The sequence below is a fragment of the Cyanistes caeruleus genome, chromosome 15, assembly GCF_971803275.1.
Source record: "Cyanistes caeruleus chromosome 15, bCyaCae1.hap1.1, whole genome shotgun sequence".
Lineage (NCBI taxonomy): Eukaryota > Metazoa > Chordata > Aves > Passeriformes > Paridae > Cyanistes > Cyanistes caeruleus.
The window spans coordinates 16614968-16626812 of record NC_141715.1 but is presented as its reverse complement, the minus strand read 5'-3'; the positions used below and the strand labels follow the sequence as shown (position 1 = coordinate 16626812).

The following is an 11845-nucleotide window of genomic DNA, read 5'->3' as shown; positions in this document are numbered from 1 at the left end:
AGGGATAAACACAATTACACATTTTTAAATGTCAGCCTTCAGGAGAAGGAATGAAAAAGGTAAACTCTATAAATTGCAGAGAGACACACAGAGAGAGAGAGAGAGAGAGAGAGAGAGCTGCTCTCTCTTTGAGGAACTTCCACATCCATGGGCATGTCCTGCATCTCTGGGATGCAGAGGAACAAAGGGAAAGGCCTCGAGGAATCCGTAGAAAGTGGCAGCAGCTCTTGTGCTTTGCTGTGGAGGGTTTTAAACAGCAGCTGGTGAAGTGTGCTGGCCTGGCAAGTGTCCCCTCCTCGTCACCCACGGCAGGCCCCGCTGCACCCTGCTCATCTCCTCGCAGCTGCTTTGATCTCGCTGCCGTGAAAAGAGGAGAGTTCAGCTGGATTAAATGAGAGCCACTTACATAATCTGTTTAAAATTCCAGCAGCACAGATCCAGGGGAAGGCAGAAGGAGAGCAGTCACCAGCTCCTGCTCGTTCTGGCGGTGAGGGGGGAGTGCTGCCACTGCTTCCCCGCTCCTGGAGGGTTTGGGGTGTGTGGGAAGCACCCCCAGGGGACAAGGTGACAGCCAGCACGGCACTGAACTGTCCTGGATGGGAAGGGAGGAAAGCTGGGATGGAGAAGGGAGGCTCGGAATTACCAGGCCCTGCTAAGGAGCAGCAGTTTGGGTTCTGTTAAAAGGCACTTTTCTGGGGAGGGTGTTGTTCTGGGGATGCTGCACCGGTGGGCTTTGGCTGGGATAATTCTCCTGCTCCAAGCCTGGAGAGGGTGGGACCCAGAGCAGCTTTGCTCCTGCAGTTCCCAGCATTCCCAGAAAATCTAAAGCTCCTCCAGCACTGGCCTGGAGATCTCACACCTCGAGTTGTGTTGCTCAAGTGTTTCTCTCTGAACCTGCACATCCCATCCCATGGGATTGCCTCAGGGTGGCTGCCCCTCGTGGCTCCTCCATCTAAACCTGCCTTTTCCTAAAGCAGACAGTGGGATTCCTGTTCCTCTCCCTGTGATTTCCCACCTCCCTCGGTGGGGAAGGACAATGGGTTACTGGGGTCTCCTCATCCCTGTAGCCTGGGGGGTGAGGGGGGAAAAGGATGGGGCTGGGAGTCTGCAGGGGTGGGAGAGAAGCTGGAATTTCTTGCTGAGGATCCTGCCCCACCATTGCTGGGAGGGTTTAGGTGGAGGAAGGAGGGGCAGCTCAGAGGGCTCCAGAAGGATGGTGTTTGGGAATAGAGGGGCTTTTCCCCTTGGATTGGGAGGATCCTGGAGCAAAACATGGCGAGGGATAGACAGGGAGGGGAGGGAACCTCGAGGGCACAATCTGGGGTCTCCCTTCAGCTCTTGGCTGGGAATGAGGAACCACCACAACAGGCACAGCCAGTGCTGGAGGATGGATTTGGGATGGTTGTGGATGTGAGGAGCAGCCCAGGGCCCTGGGTGGGGTCAGAGCACTGTGCAGCCATGGGAGCTGGGAAGCACCAGGAGGAGTTCAGGAGATGTTCCCGACCTCAGAGCAGCACAGGGAGGCAGATCCAAGACCAGGAAGCAGGAACAGCCTTTGCCAGAGGGAGCAGATACCTGGAGAGGGCTGGAAACACTGGGAGAAGTGTCCTGGGGAATGGAGCACAGGGCAAATTAAGAGGTGAGGAGGCTTTTTGGCCTTTCCAGAGGCTGCGAAAGCTTCTCACAGGAATGCTGCTGGCCACCAGGAGGGATCAGCTCCCTCTGTGGAGGGAAGGACTGGGCTGGCCTGATCCTGAGCTGGCTGTGGAAAATGCGATGCCAGGGGCACTCCAGCTCCCCCTGCTCCATCCCTGCAGTGTGAATTTGGGTTGGTGTTTCCTCACTCGGGCCGTGCTAATGAGCTGCTCAGAGCCTGCCTGGCTTCCAGGGGTTTCAAAGGGAGAGGGATGGGCAGGGATAAGCAGAGAGTCTCCCGGAGCTGCCTGGAATTCCTTCATCTGATGGTTCCTTGCAAGGGCAGGGAGATGAAACAGTGCAGAGGCAACATCCCACACCAAACCCAGCTTATTTACAGAGTTATAAAGGGTTTAACACAGCTCCTGATGCAGCCAAGCTTCAGTTTCAATCCTGGGACAGCTCCTGCTGGGGATGGCACCAGAGGGGGAGAGGACACGGCCTGGGACTGTGGGAACCTTCCTGAGCTGCCAAGGCTGAGGCACGGGGACATGGCTGGCTCTGAGCTTTCCTGGGGCCCTCGAACTCACATCTCAGGAGGCTGAAAACCACTGGGCACAGAGATCATCAGGGATTTAGGGACAGGACAAGAGGGAGCGGCTCTAAATGGCAGAGTTTAGGTTGGGTGTATGGAAGGAATTGTTCCCTGGGAGGGTGGGGAGGTCCTGAGGGTGCCCAGAGCAGCTGGGGCTGCCCCTGGATCCCTGGAAGTGTCCAAGGCCAGGCTGGACAGGTCTTGGAGCTATGTGGGATGGTGGGAGCTGTCCCTGCCATGGCAGGGGGTGGAACAAGATGAACTTCAAGGTCCCTTCCAACCCAAACCACCCCATGATTGAAGAGCAGCACAAGATGTTCTGAGCAAGGCAGAGCAGTGCTGTAAGAAGTGCAGCTGGGACAGCAGGTCTGAAAATAAACTGATTTAACATCACTGAGAGTAAAAAAAAAAAAAATAAAAGAAATTATTTCTTATTCAGGGCTGCCTGAACAGCCAGCCCTGCGCTCCTGGATGCCTCTCCAGGTACAAGCACCTCTTGAGCTGGATGCTTTTCCTGAGACTCCTGTTTAGCCTCCAGAGAAAACTCCCCAGTCATTAAGTTTAGGACCCTGCTGGCAGAGAAGAAAGTGCTGTGGGATCACAGCAGAGAGCAGAGCGTCTTTAATGAACAAACAAAGCAGCAACTGCGACCAGAGAAAACAAAATGCTGGTCCCAGACAAAGGTTGCCAGACAAAGAGTTTGGAGGAGGAGGAGGAAGCAATGAGGTTGTTTGCAGAGCTAATGCCAGGATGAAAGGGAGAAAATGGAACCAGAGCTTTTTATAGCATTGCTGGAGGAAAAGACAAGGAAACTATGCTGGCAGAAGTCAGCTCTGAATCACAAACAGCTGGTACTGCACCCCTCAGAGCTGGATGGACAGAGGGGCAGAGGTGGCTGGAATTGGGGCTGTTTGAGAGCCCTGGCAGCTCTGTGGACGCAGAAGGGCTCACAGCCACTTTTCTCTCCCTGCTGCAATAAACGGAGCCACAGCAAACCTGGGGAAGGCTCTGGAAGGCAAAATCCAGAGGAGCTGTCCAGGGAAGGATGGAAACTCTGGGACACCAAGCAGGCAGTGCAGGGGGAACACAGGGATGTCCTGGGGCAGGGAAGGAAACTGCTCCCAAATTGGAGGAAGGAATTCCACACAGGAATTGTTTGTGGAATGGGGACTGGGAAGGGACAGCCTCAAGTTCTGTCACCTCAGCAGGTGGAGGGGCTGCAGTGGAGGCTTCTGGAAACATGATGCTGTCCCTGCCTTCCTGGAGACCAGTCTGGATCTCCCCAGGGCTGAACCTCGGATCCCCTTTGGGGTGGTGTCAGCTGCTTTGCCTGGACTGAGCTGCTTTATCTTTATTTTTTACCAGTGGCATGGCAAAAGTCACTGCAAAGTGCCATGAGTTTGGGGTGCAAACAGCAAAACCAGCCTGGAACCTCCTTTGAACCTAAGGAGTTAAGTCTGGAATCTCCTTTGAACTTTGGAGTAATCATTGGCTGCTCCAAGGATCACGTTAGCTCCTTCCCTTTAGCTCCTCTGTCAAACACATTCAACTCCCTGGATTTTGCCACCTGCAATCCCAAGAAACCCCCAGTTTTTGGGATTCTCCCCTCTCCCAGTAAAAGATGAGGAGTTCAGTTGAAGAGGCGCCTGCTGGGCCGTGACAGATGTGGCTCTGGAATCATGAGCAGCCATTTCAGGCCAAGGGAAGGAATCAATAATTGAGATCACACCAAAATCCATCCTGGATTCACCAGGAAAACGCAGCCTGACCTTTCAGAGCCTCAGAGAAGTGGCTGCTCCTCCCCAGCAGGAAGAGCAGGGAATAACTTTTCCTCAAACTCACTCAGGGGCCAGCTCAGACCTCACTGCCCCAAACAAGAAACTCCTTTGGCTGGCTCAGGAAAGGTCTGTGTGTGCTCAGAAGTGCTGCACCTCCGAGGAGAGCCATGGAATTGTGTCTGGAGGCTCCTTCCAGGCCTTTGATGCAAATGTTCCATGTCCACAAGCCCGAGCTGTGCCCAGAGGCCTCTGGATGCCCTCCCAGAGCTGTTCCTGCCAGGATGATTGAGTTCCCAGGTGCCTGGCAGTTCCTCCTGCTGCTTTCCAGGGGTTTGTGGCAGCTCCACCTTTGATCCTGGAGTTAATGCTGCTCCAGCTGCTCCTGGCTCACCTCGTGCCCATGGAGTTTTGTATTCCTGCAAAACTCTGGGCCTGGATGGCAACGCTGCCACTGGAGGTTTTAGGAGCCTGATTTGCTTTCCCTACCTGTTCCTTGAAGGAACATAAATTCCCCTTTATGGCCAGCAGGTTCCCCAGGTCTGTTGGAAGTCAACAGATGTTTGCTGGAATGGACTCCAGCTCCTGTTTGTGCTCCCATTATCCAGCATTTCCTTCAGAGTGAGCACAATCACGGAGGAGACTCTTCCCTGATCCCTCTGGATGGTGTCATTTTAATAACAAATAATCCTTTTCAGGCTTATTTTGGGCTCTAATCCCATCCTCCAAGATGTTTGCAGCTCCTTCCACACTAAACCAGCCCGTTTAATGAGCATCCTCCACGGGGCAGCAGCCAGGTCCCTAATGAAAAATGGAATAACATTGGACAGATGTGCTTTGGAAAAGCCTTCCCGAGGCCTTTCCATCTGACAACGAGTCACTCACAGCTCCTCTGAAAACCCCAAGGTTTTCAGCAACTTTTGTGCTTGTGCTGGACGAAATTCTCCCCCAAATGTTTTCCACGTCTGTAGATTTCCATGCTTGAGTTTGCTGCAAGATGGCCCAAACCCCCTCTAAAATTGGTGTACAAGGTCTCATCTGCTGGCACTGCTCACCCTGCTGCCTGGAACAGCTGTGATAATCAGGAAAAATGAGATTCAAAGCCTTCAAGATGGAAAAAGTCCATAGTTGACTCTTTTTTAATTTTTTTTTTTCAGAGCAGCATCTGCATCAGACTGTTAGAAAAACGAGTCCAACTTTGAGAGGAGAATTCCTACAAAACACCTCATTTTATTTGACCGAGAAATCCCGAGAGAGCTCTCTTAAGAAGCCTTCAAATACCAGTGCTGGGCATTTAGTGGTTACACATCCTCTCAGCTCTGCCACTAAAGTAATTTTCTTTTCTCCAAATTTCATCTTAATGGTGGTTTATAGCATATGTTCACCGTGTTATTCATTAGCTCGGGGTAAATAAACCTAAAAATGAGGCGAAAACCTACAATAAATATGAACAGCAAAAGAGTGGCTCAAGAAAAATTTGAGAAGTGAAGCAGCAGGATTTTTTTTTCCCTACTTTGGCCATTAGTGTGTTGTTTGGAAATCACTCAGCCATCCCTGTTTACTTTTCCTGACAGGAATTATGTGATTACAGCACATTACGATCCCAATTTCTGGCAGAAAGGCTGGCTGGAGGACACTTAGGTGAGGATTAGGAGGGGAAACTGGCTGGATTTTGAAAGCTGGGATGATGGGTGAGCAGGGGGGGTCTTGTGGGATGGAAAACCTCAGAAATTTCCACCTGAGCTGAAGGGTTGTGGAGGTGCTGCTGAGTCAAACTCAATGGTTGGAGCAGATCAGGTTGTGGTGTTGTCCAGCCAAGCCTTGGGAAGCTCCGGAGGGAATTCCCACTGCTCCTCCGAGGGGCAGCCCGGGCATGCAGTGCTGCTCTGACCCACCTGGCAAGGTCCTGTTGTCCTTCAGGAAGGTGAAGGACACAGTCAGGTCACCCCTGAGCCCACTGGTGGCCACACTGACCTGTGTCCCCTGGCCCTTCCCGATGGAAATGAAAGTTATGGAAAAGTGTGCGGACCCTACGGATTAAAATCACAGACCTCAAGCACTTTGGTGGCTTCTGTTGTCTCATCCCTGCTTTTCCCATGTCACCCTTGAACTCAGGGGCTGAAACTGGTGGTGCCAAAATTGTGACTCCCCTGCTCCAGCACAGGGAATGGGAATTCCTTGCAGTGTCCTGGTCCTGTTCCCTCTGTGCAGGATGAGGTTTGAATTATTCAGGATGAGGGTGCTGGGGGCTGCTTTGCCCTGGTTCCCAGCCTGGAATGGTGCCAGGAACTTCTTGGGGAGTTGCTCTTGGCCCCATGCTCAGGTTCCCCCAGGTCCCTGAGGGCTGGAGTTCCCACTTGCCGTGTTCACCACCCTCTCTCATTCCGTGGTGGCCCCAGACCTGCTGAGGGGATGGGGACCGTGCCCACCCCTGCTTCCCCCAGTGCAGGGTGGGGCTTGAATTATTCAGGATGACTTTGTGCTGCTTTTCTCCACCAGCCTGTCATGTCAGCCTGGAATGGTGCCAGGCATGAGGACAATCCACAATTGTTATGGAATTCCTGTTGACGCCATCCTCAGGCTCCTGCAGGCCCCTCAGGAGCAGAGCTGTGTCCATCACCCTCTAATCCTGTGGTGCCCCCAAAGCTGCTGAGGGGATGGGGACTGTCCCCATCCATGTTTCCCCCAGTGCAGGGTGGGGTTTGAATTTTTCAGGATGACTTTGTGTTGCTTTCCCCCCACAGCCTGTCATTCCCAGCCTGGAATGAAGGAATATCCACAGTCCTTGCTGAATTCCCTGGAGTTCCTGTCCCACCCTCAGGCTCCTCCAGACCCCTCAGGATGGTGTCCATCACACTCCATAACCCCGTGGTGCCCCCAGAGCTGCTGAGGGTGGCTCTGTCTGCTCCTGATGCCGATATTGACCCATGCCAGCCCCACTATTGACCCCCGAGGCTCTGCTGGTTCCTGGCTGTCAAGCGGACGCGGAGCCATCGATCCCTGGCCGATTTTCCAGCCCTCTAACAGCGCTTTCCTCCAGCCTGAACTTCCTCAGCTTCCAAAGGAGAACACTGAGGGACACAGCACCGAAATCTCGATCAAGCTGTGCTGAGGGAAGGCCGAGAGCGGGGTTATTAAAGGAGAGCCAGTGAGGGAGAGATCACAGCGGCTGCTGCAGGGAATGGCAGGGATTAACTCCAGCCAAACAGCTCCCCAGGAGTTCCAGGAGATCCCACACTTTGCAGCACCAGCCCCAGCACAGGCTCCCTCCTCCCTGTCAGTTTGTGGGGCAGGGATGGACAGGCAGCAGCAGCAGCCTCGGTTCTGCTGTGTAATCACCCCAAATTTTGTGCTGACAGCGCTGGCTTCTCAGGGGCAGAGAAAAGCAATTAAAACCAGAGTTTAAAATCATTACAGAAGTCAAACCTTGCACCTAAAGCTGCTGCAAGGCCCCGTGAGTGAGCAAAGCACTGGGGAGGGGAGGAATTCAGCTGGGAACGTGAGGCCTTTTGGTGTTTATCCACTTGCTTGTGATTTGCGAGTTCCCATCCATTATGGATGTGGTGGCCTCCTCTTCAGATGGACTTGTGCTGCCAGATATATTATTAAGACTTATGGTGATAAACAAAGAAGAAAACATTTAATTGACCCCAAATGACTGTTGCTGGTGGTGTCAAACGGATGAGAACAGAGCTGGTCAAGTCGAATCGCAAATCTGCAGCTGCTCCAGGCATTTTCCTAAAGACTTGAGACAGCTGCGCAGTGCAATTTCTCTCACTAATGATTCCTAAATTAAGAAATTAACCCCCTTCCACCAGCATTTGGATGGTGCTGGAGTGGGAGACAGGAACAAAAATTGGAGCGGAGTCCGTGGCGATAACAGCCATGGGCACTGCCAAAAATACTTACTGGTTTTGAGCCCCAGTGCCTGCAGAAATGAAACCACTCCACTGCCAGCTGTGGCCCTGGGAGGGAGGGGACAGTCCCCAAAGGCTGGGCAGCCCTGGGGGGGTTGCTGGGGATAGAGCTGGACCTGCCCCAGCACCCAGAACCCCCAGCCCAGGGCTGGTCCCACAGCAGGGGAGGGGGATTCTGCCCCTGTGCTCAGGTGAGACCCCACCTGCAGAGCTGCCCCAGCCCCGGGAGCACCTGGAGCTGCTGGAGCCAGGCCAGAGGAGGCTCCAGGATGAGCAGAGGGATGGAGCAGCTCTGCTGGGAGGAAAGGCTGGCACAGCTGGCAGTGTTCACCTGCAGAGGAGAAGCTTTGGGGTGAGCTCAGTGTGGCCTTGCAGGGCCTGCAGGAGCTGCAGGAAACATGGAGAGAGACAATTCCCAAGGGCTGGAGGGACAGGACCCAGGGAATGGCAGGGTTGGATGGGATATTGGTCAGGAATTGTTCCCTGGCAGGGTGGGCAGGCCCTGGCACAGGGTGCCCAGAGCAGCTGGGGCTGCCCCTGGATCCCTGGCAGTGCCCAAGGCCAGGCTGGATGGGGTTTGGAGCAGCCTGGGATGGTGGGAGGTGTCCCTGCCATGGCAGGGGTGGAGTACGGAATGGGATGGAATTTAAGGTTCCCTCCAGTCTAAACTATGAATCTACAATTGTGAGGTCAGCTCATGCTCTCAGTGTTTCTCCTGGAGCTGGGTGAGGATGTTTGGTGCTGGCAGTGAGCCCATGCCAGCTCAGCCTTGAGTTCCCAAGAATTCCAGAGGGATCCAGGGTGTTGAGGAGCCTCATGCAGGATTTTCTCCATGTCCTGACCTCCCCAGGCTGCTCCAAATCATGGAGCTTCTGTGAGGGAGCAGCAGAGCAGCAGCAGCAGGGCTGGGATGGAATTGCCGAGGGGTGAAGGGCTGATTCCCCTTCCATAAAATTTCCTGCTGCACGCTGGGAGGCGAGGCAGGAGCAAAGGGAATCCTTCATCCCTCTCCATGAGTGACTCCATTCCTGGTGGAGCTGAACTGAGCTTTTTGGGAAGAGCTGCTCCCTGGTCCCTGTGATTCCGATAATTGCCGCTGGTCGCGTCCCAGCCTCGCCGGGGCTGGCACCGCCTTTGATTTGCCTGCCTTTGAATGGGAGCTCCAGATCAGCGGGGTCAGGATGGGCCAACATGACAGGAAACTTCCAAGCTCTTGAAGAACTGGGGAATGCTGCTGGGGCTTGCACTGTGTCCTCAAAGTGCCCGCAAAACGCTGCTTTTCCTGCCGTTTTCCTGCTCTTTCTGAAGGCATTCGGAAATGGGGGATGCCTGGAGATATTTTTTTTTAGCTCGTGCTCAGTGTTCATCCCCCATCACCAAGAACTGTCAGATGTGTTTATTTTTGGGTGCGTGATCTTCCAAGAGATTTCTTTTACCCCTCTGAAGGGAAAGTCATGGACTTTTTGAGAGTTCAGGCTCCTTTCTCCCATCCTCCCACCAGATCTTTGTTTCCATCATCTGCACATTTGCATAATTCCTTTCCTTCATGCCTTCCCCAAGAATTCTCATTTATTTGCCAATTTTAACAGTTCTGTGGTGCTTTGAGAGATTTGGAAAGAGCAGAAGTTCCCTGAACACAAAACCTTTGATATTTCCAGCCATTTCCTCGTTTCTATTTAGGTCAACACCTGTTTGGGGTGGGAAGCTCAGGGCAGGGTGAGTTTCTTTCCCGGTCATTCCACTCAGCCCTTTGGATTCTCCCCGAGTCCAGCACATTCTCTGCTGTGTCAGATGTGCCCAAATGCCAAAATGTATTAATTACCTTCCAAAAAGCTTACACAGAGCTTTGATTTCCTCAATGCACATAAATCTTGTGTGCTGTGAGCTCCTCTTTCCAGGTGCCTGGTGCTGAGATGAGGCTTTGGATACCTTTGGAGTCTTGGATCTCTCCTTCAGAGGAGTTGTGAGGTTGAACTCTTGCACTGAGTAATGCTCACAGAGGCACCTCCCTGAAATCCACATTGCTCATGGAAATCCTTTGGAATATGGCAAGTGGTGACAATTTTATTCTCATTTCCACAAGGAACCTTTGGCTCATCTTTCCCTCCAAAAAATTCCTCTGCTCCAGGGATGCACCTGATGGATGGGGTCAGGCTGATTCGTTCTCTGGAAGGAGTGATGAAAGAGAGGGATGGGATATTAGGGTGAAATTCCTCCCTGGCAGGGTGGGCAGGCCCTGGCACAGGGTGCCCAGAGCAGCTGGGGCTGCCCCTGGATCCCTGGCAGTGCCCAAGGCCAGGCTGGACAGGGTTTGGAACAGCCTGGGATGGTGGGAGGTGTCCCTGCCCATGGCAGGGGTGGAGTAGGGATGGCTTTTAAAATCCCTTTCCACCCCAAACCAGTCTGGGATTCTGTGACCATAAAAATCTTGGATGGTGGGGCACTTTAGAGGTGCCTCCACTCTGTACTCAGAGACTTCTTTTCTCCTTGATGCAGGAAAACTCAGAAATGAGGATGTTTGGTGCTTTTCACATCTGGGGGCTCAGGGTGGATCTGAAACTCCCTTTGTAGAGTGCTGCACACAGCAGTCTTCAGTGTTTTCCTAGGCTTGGGAACCTCCTTGCTCTGCTTCCCCACTCAGCTTTTCCTGCCTCCTGTGTGGAATGTCCTGGCAGGGGATGGTCCTGCACAGATCTCAGGACATCCCGTGTCACCAAGGCCTGCCAGACACACCTGCAGCACCAGGCACCAATTCCCATGGATCCTTCCCTTCCCTTCCCTTCCCTTCCCTTCCCTTCCCTTCCCTTCCCTTCCCTTCCCTTCCCTTCCCTTCCCTTCCCTTCCCTTCCCTTCCCTTCCCTTCCCTCTTTCCCCCTTCTCCTTTCTTTTCCCCTTCCCCTTTTCCCCTTCCCTTCCCCCCTTTCCAGATTTACACTTGAATTTCCGTGTTCCAGACACTTTTCCATCACCCTCCATGTTCTGCAGGGCTGTTTTTGCAGCAGCCCATGCACCACGGGCATTTCTGCAGCTCCTCCATCCCTCCCGGGCTGCCAAGGTGAGCCTGCTCTGCCTGGCTGAGGCTCCCTTCAGTCAGCACCGGCTGCCTACATTCCCTCTTCTTTTATTATTATTATTCCGGCTAGGAATGATATGTTGTCTTTAAATCCTTGCTGACTGCTTAAAATTCTCCCACATCTTTGGAGTGTTTAATTATTCCCCTTCAGGAGCGGGTTTAAATTGACTGACTTCCTTTCAGGCTCTGATTTCACATGGAATGGCAGCGCTGCTGAAATTATTCCAGCCTCCCTCCCTCGTGCTGGCTGACCTGGGAAAAGCAGCATTTCCAACCCCACCTTCCAGCTGCCTGGAATTCCGTGCCTTTCTCCTTTTCCAGCGGGGCAGGGACGCCGAGCATCCCGAGCTGCGCCTTTAGGCCGGCTTAAAGCGTGGGTGGGATTTTTGGTCCCGGTTTTGTCTCCAGCTCCCTTCTCCGGGTGGATTGCTGATGTTCATTAGCTGCTAATTGGTGCTGGAGAGCTGCGACTTTCCCCCCCTCAGCCTCGCAGCTCCTCGGAGCAGCAGCCGGTGCTTAATTGCTAAATCTGAGTGAAGCTGGGGGTTCACAGAGATTGCCCGACTTCTCTTCTCTGCCTTTGCTTGACAATTACGTGCGGTTTTGATTAGGAAAATTTTGATGGGTTTTACCGTTCGAGCTCTTTGATGTTCGGAGGGAGCTTTAGCTGCACCGCTGAGCTGCTCCTGGAAAAAAAAAACAACAAAAAAAACCCCCCAAAAACGTGCCGGAGCATTCCTGAAAATGGGAAATATCTTCGGAGATGCCTTTTGTAGCCACTTCCCTGCTCCTCGTGGTCACCGTCCCAGGCACAAACAGGGGCTTTTCCCCCCCAAAAAACCACAGTTTG

The 11845-nt window shown here is 53.2% G+C and overlaps 1 long non-coding RNA gene across 1 annotated transcript; it reads right to left on the bottom strand.

The window, feature by feature from the left end:
- Positions 1-4608: 4608 nt before the first annotated feature.
- On the bottom strand, positions 4609-11408 carry LOC147650437 (uncharacterized). The gene is made up of 2 exons (XR_015276765.1): positions 11276-11408; positions 4609-10606 (listed from the first exon to the last, which is right to left on the bottom strand). It is a non-coding gene; the product is annotated as an uncharacterized LOC147650437 (long non-coding RNA).
- Positions 11409-11845: the final 437 nt, after the last annotated feature.